The 6159-nt window shown below is 34.3% G+C and overlaps 1 pseudogene; it reads right to left on the bottom strand.

Annotated features, from left to right (window-relative positions):
* Window positions 1-4619: 4619 nt before the first annotated feature.
* Window positions 4620-5624, bottom strand: LOC147915871 (N-heparan sulfate sulfotransferase 4 pseudogene; annotated as a pseudogene).
* Window positions 5625-6159: the final 535 nt, after the last annotated feature.

Genomic DNA, 6159 nt, shown 5'->3' with positions numbered 1-6159 from the left:
TTTTTCTTTTTCTCCTCCAACTCTTACTCAAATTAGTAACCAAGGTTTAAAATTTTTATTCTATGCTAGATTTCTTCTTTCCTACTCATAGCAATCTGGCCCCTGTTAAATGTGGTAATTTCTACAAAAGTTGAACTTGGATTTCATTTAGATATTTAAATTAATAATAGACAAACCTCCCTCAAAAATTTTAATCATATCATTTCCTTGTTTCAAAAGGGCTTTCCACTATCTATTAGAACTAACCAAAACTCAGTTCCCTGTATTTCAAGACCCTCTATTAACTGGCTCCTTTATAGCTATTAACTTAACATCTTTGTTTTAATCATTTAGTTTACACAATTTATTACTTATTGCTCTTTAAATCTTTGAACATATGATTTTTAGCTCAGGAAATATGCGGTAGTCAAATAAATGGACGAAAACATCCAGTTTAAGCTATTGCTAAATTGCTTTATCTGGATCAAGCCTTAACACCAGTCTAGGTACAGACCCATTAAAAACATTATGTGGGGGAAAAAAATCAAACCCATTAGCCTTCTAGCCACTTATTTTGTACTCCAGGTTTACACCATAGTTTTGCTTTTTTTTTTTCCTAGCTTTGCCCCATACTCAAAATATATAAACCACTTGTTTTGAGACAATGCTCCAAACTTTATTCTTTCTTAACGTAGTAAATCAATTCTGTGACTAATTAGTTCTGCACTCACCAAAGAATTAAAAGAGAGTGTAATAATTGTTAATTAAATATTTTCAAATTATGTCTAAGGTTGCTTAGTACGTACCTTGGGACATAATTAGATGTACGAGAAAAACTGTCTCATCACCCAATTTTGGAATTGCCTCATGTACATGAAGATGCTAAGTGCGAGTTAAGGTCATGGATTATCTAGGGACTTGGTTTAAAGAGAAATCAACATTTACTGGGGTCATTATGGGATGTATCACCTTCTCATAAGAAGTAGGACTTGAGATAGCTTTTGAAATATGGGTAGATTCAGGAAAAGTATTTTAGTCAAGGCATAGAAGCTGAGAAAAGAGGTAAAGGTAGACATGAGCAAGCCACAGCTAAGGAACAGCCAGTGGGGCTAGCCCAACAGAAACAGTGTGTATTGAGAAGTAGTAATAGATGTTTAAAAGATAAATTGAGCTGGATCATATATGACCTTAAAATAAGAAGTTTGGATTTATTAGGCAGATAATATCTTAAATATAGTCATATATAGTAGATTTTCAAGAATAAATGGATGCATTTCCTCAAGAAATATAAAGACATATAAAAATGCTAATAATAATGTTTTGTTGGCAACAGAGAGCATAACAACCAGTCACAGAACTGATTGAAGAAACAAAATTATTGGTATCATCAATAATAAATCCAATTTCATTGCCCATGAGGAAGCTTACATTCACTATGTCCATGTTTTTCAAAACCCTCATTGGGAAAGAGCATTTATTCTGTCTTAGGGAAACTATGAAAAAAGAACATATTATCTTAATTCTACCAAATTTCTATGACTACACCAAGTTTTCCAACCAAGAGTAAAGCATTGTCCATAAAAATTAGGTAGTGAGTTAAAAGAAGACTTTTAAAATTAAATTTTTAATTGTCAGAATGGCCGTTTATTATTTTAGCTTTCCCTAAAAATGCACAAGTTCTCAACTGATATCACTTTTGAAATGAACATTACATACATGTAATTAAGGCCATTATGAAAACAAAGAGTTGTTTTCAAACCAGTAAAGAATAAGTTCAAGTGTATAAGACATCACCCTAAATAGCCTGAGGTCATCTTGCTAACAGAGCTTTAAATGTATAGGAAGTACTTTGTGATTGCCTTGAGGACCACACAGAAATATTACCAGGTCAAAACATGACTATATTTCCTGATTTCATTGATAGCTAATATTTCACAGTCTTTCAAAATACAATAAGTTTCTAGAATTTTATACACATGAGTAATTTTTCTCATAACTTGAGTTTCTAGATACACAATGAAAGCTTGTTAACAATTGGATGACAGCTATTGAAACTGTCTGAGCTGAATTTTGCTTGCCTTGGAAATGGACATATTAATTTCTGTCTCAGTTGCTTTAGTTGGAGAAAGGCATGATGAAATAAGATAAAGCATGCAAGGTTATAAAAGAGCTAAATATGCTAGCTTAGGTCTGGCAGGACCATGTAGCAGAAAGAACACAGGCTTTGAAGTTCAGTTAAAAAACTCACATTCTTTCCATTGCATCAAATGCTGTGCCGTTAAAATGCTAACTCCTTCACAGTTTGATCCAGAATCTCTATCTCCAAGTGGGAAAATGGGCTCAAATGAAAATAGGCTAATTTTGTCTATAGAGTAAGGTGGTGCTGCGGACAAAGAGATGTTTGAATTTGTTGTTAAATGCTCGTAGCTACATGCTCCAGGCCTAATTGTGGGAGTGGCCCAGACAGAGTCTAATCATGGACATAACCAAGAATTTCCAACCATGACACTACCATTTTCCTCAATTTGTTCTACTGAGAAACAGAATACCTCTACTCTCCATTTCGAAATAATACAGAAGAATGTCAGTGGCTATGTAATAGCCTTGTTCTAGAAAACTGGGGGAGAGTTTGAGGGAGGATGAATTTCTCCTCATCTACCAGTGTATGATGAAATGTTACACTACCAGAAAAGGAACATGAGGATGAAGAAGATAGGAGTATCCAGAACTTTTCGACACATAATTTAAGATTCTTTCCCACAAAATCCTATGTATTGAAAATACAAATAAAGTCAAGATAGAAACCAAATGTCAAAAACTGGGACTAGAATTTTTGTACTTGAAAAACAATATTTCCTACTGACCCGTAAGTAACCGTAGAGGTTACTAGCCTTAAGTTCCAAGTCAAGTTTCTGATATTCTTTGATTAACGGTTCTGAGGAAGAACCAGAAACAACACCAAAAGGAGCAGGAAAGAGTATTTTCTTCAAAGTGATAGTTAAGTTAGAGTGTGTGTGTGTATATATTAATATACACATGTGGGTGTATACATACACACTACATATATCTATATTCACATACAACCTTCCTGATTCTTCCTCTGCCTGTGACATTGCTTCAGCCTTTGTTAAATTTTGGTATTCTATTATTCTGTTTGGGGTTATGTCACTTAAGAAGCCATCAGTGACCTTTGAATATCGTACAAGTAGTGGTGAATAGCTAATTGTTTTTCTATGGAGAGTAAGTGAAATAGCTGAACTTAAGCTGGAAAATTGTGTTAGGGTTATAAAGGACATTTTCAAATCATATAGTTTGTTAGACTGAAATTAGGAAACCCTCTTCTTTCAGGGTTTCAGGTTAGGAATCACTCAGAGACCCTTTTGAAGCACATAACCTCTTCCTAAGTTTATGACGTTGAAATTAAAATAAAGCTAGAATTTATATTAATTAACAGGAATAGTAAATACAAAAAAGTAAGAAAAAAAACCAGAAAAATCTAGACATAACTGAAGAGGAGTCAATTAATCCCTTTACCACAATGCCAAAATGAAATATTTGGATTCCAGTCAAGTGATGCTTCATTCAGTGGCTCATTAAAAACAGAGTTCACTGGTCCACATGTACTTTGAAGGTTTCTAAAAAGTGAACTTATTTCACTGCTTTTAATCATATTTTATTATAGTAGTCATAAGGTCTTAGGATGGGGATAAAACTGTTACTTTGAAGTAGTATAGAGGTTTCATCTTTGGAGGATAAAAAGACTAACAGCAGAAGTTTAAAAAAGATGACATGATCTTAAAATCTTTAGTTCCTTTATAATTCTAAGTTATTTCTTATTATTTTTGTTTATATGTTTGCTAAAATTATTTGTCCACAGGATGAATTTAGTTATATATAGGACAAGAGAGGCACAAGTGAGAATGTTAAATCAATATGAAAAAAGAGAGAATTATTCTGAGAATTACCTACTTAACCTAGTGTCGCATATGAAACTTTTTCTGTCTCTACTAGCAATCACAGGGTGAATTTGTTGTACAGTCAATTTGATCATAACTCAGAAGTGCTACTAGTAACACTGCTATGTTACCCAAAACAATACGATAAATTAAAAAAAGAGATAGCGATGGAAGCTTCCTGAAGTCAAGTCTAATACCACATTCCCTATAAAACTATTTTTTGTTCATATTTATATTTGAAAGTGTATGAACCTTTTATATAATCAAATACTATGCTTACCTGAGGTTATAGAAAGGTCTTGGGCTGCTTCTCCATCTTGTATTTCAACTACCATTGTGAAACCCAAGTAGGGCAGAGAGATCAGTCCAGGGAGAGAGTTCTATGACTGTACTAGTCTCACTGCTATAAACTGTGACATGTGCTAGAATAAGGGAGGCAGTTCTGTGGGGTTCTAGCTGGGATGGGCAAGGCCTAAGAAGAGGCAAGGAGATTAAGTTCAAATACTCTTTGGGATATTTTAGTTCAATCCCCCTCCGAAGCGTCTGGTGTGTGTGTGAGGAATGGTATTTTTTTTAATGCCTACTTTATGTCAAACCTACTGCATCTTAAAATTTTTAGTAATTAGAAATCTGAAATATTCAAAATTATACTTTGTCAATACCACGAAGTTAGTGAAATAAAAATTATGATATATTTATAAATCTTCTTACCTTCACATCTTTGACATTCATCCTTGTTCCTTCCTTCCCAACAAAGATATCATCAATGTCCACAAGGATGTATCTGTCCAGGGACAATGTTAGCCTCTTCCCTGACAAGAAGGAGATGGCATCTATGAAGATGAGCTTGTGTAGCCAAAAGTTTAAGTTGTTGCCAAAAAGAACTCTCTGAATTCCATCATGAAGGCCCAGGTCCTGAATCACTGTCGCATAGAGAGGTTTGCTGGACAAGGACCAAAGGGATTTTTCTGTCTGTAATTCAGTTAAAAGCACAGGCTGGTAGGTTGAATGATTATATTGGAAAATAGTCCAGTCTTCCCCAGGGAGAGGGCCTTTCTCAACCTTGGGGGCTTTGGTAATATGCAGCAAAGGAGACTGAGGGTTGACAAAACAGTCCTTTAGAGCTAGATTATTGAAAAGGTTTAATGGAAAGCCTTTTAATTGTGTACTTGGTAAGCTGTTTTCATTGGCTTTATGAAAACCGATTATACTAACACTGTATTCCACACAGTATTTTTCTAAAAGCTCTCGATTCCATGAGTCCATGCTGACATACTTCAGAACATTTTCATAAATAACTAAAATATACTTCCCTTTGCCATTATCTGTAAGAGGAGGTATATCTCCCTTGCCAGGGGCAATGACCATGTGGTACTGATATCGGCTGGACTCCAAGATAGCTATGATATCTTGACCGAGTTGAGAGTATTGGCTTTCCACAAATAGGAGGACAGTAGGGGCAGTTTTGGACGTATCAATAGGTTTAACTGTTTTCAGCTCCATTGACCGATATGGTAGAATTTTGATGTCAGCACATTCTGCTTCTGCAGTGGTTTCAATAAGTGTCATTTCCTGTTTATAGCCAGAGTAGAGGAAATAGGCAGAGATGACAATGCTCACCAAGCAAAAGGTAGCTAAGAGAACAATCAATGTTCGAAAACTTCTCCGAAGCTTCACAATAAGATTCATTTTTTTAAAATACTGCTTTGGAAGCTTTCTCCAGTTTCTTTTCCTAAAGTGCCATGGTGAATAAAGTATGAGATGGTGCAAATACCACTTCCCAAAAGTTCATGTAACCATTGCAAACCATGTAAAATGTTTGGAGGGATCACAAGCAAGTTAAAGTTGGAAGGTAATGTACCAGGAGCGCAAATGTGGAAGAGATTTTGAATATGTCCAATACCAAAGATTGCTGTAGAATCCTTTAAACATTACCTGAAAAAGAGGAGAAATGTAATGACTAAGACAAAAATAGAAATATAAAGGTTTATATATATATATACTTTTTACATACATATCAAAGATAATTTTAATGTGTTAATATGCTAAAATATTAATAATGGATGTTTACAGTCTGGGTTTTACTACTTAGAGTATAGTAGATATGTTCACGTCCTCAAGAATTCAGGATCCTATTTGATTTTGCCAAAACATTCATATATACATTATATACATATATATATAAACACATATTGGGATAATTTTTCAAACTAGTTATCTCAAA

This window comes from Ceratotherium simum, chromosome 12 (genome assembly GCF_057802395.1).
Source record: "Ceratotherium simum simum isolate JZ-2026a chromosome 12, ASM5780239v1, whole genome shotgun sequence".
Lineage (NCBI taxonomy): Eukaryota > Metazoa > Chordata > Mammalia > Perissodactyla > Rhinocerotidae > Ceratotherium > Ceratotherium simum.
Note: the sequence above shows the minus strand (reverse complement) of the source record. Positions and strands in the feature narration are given on the sequence as shown.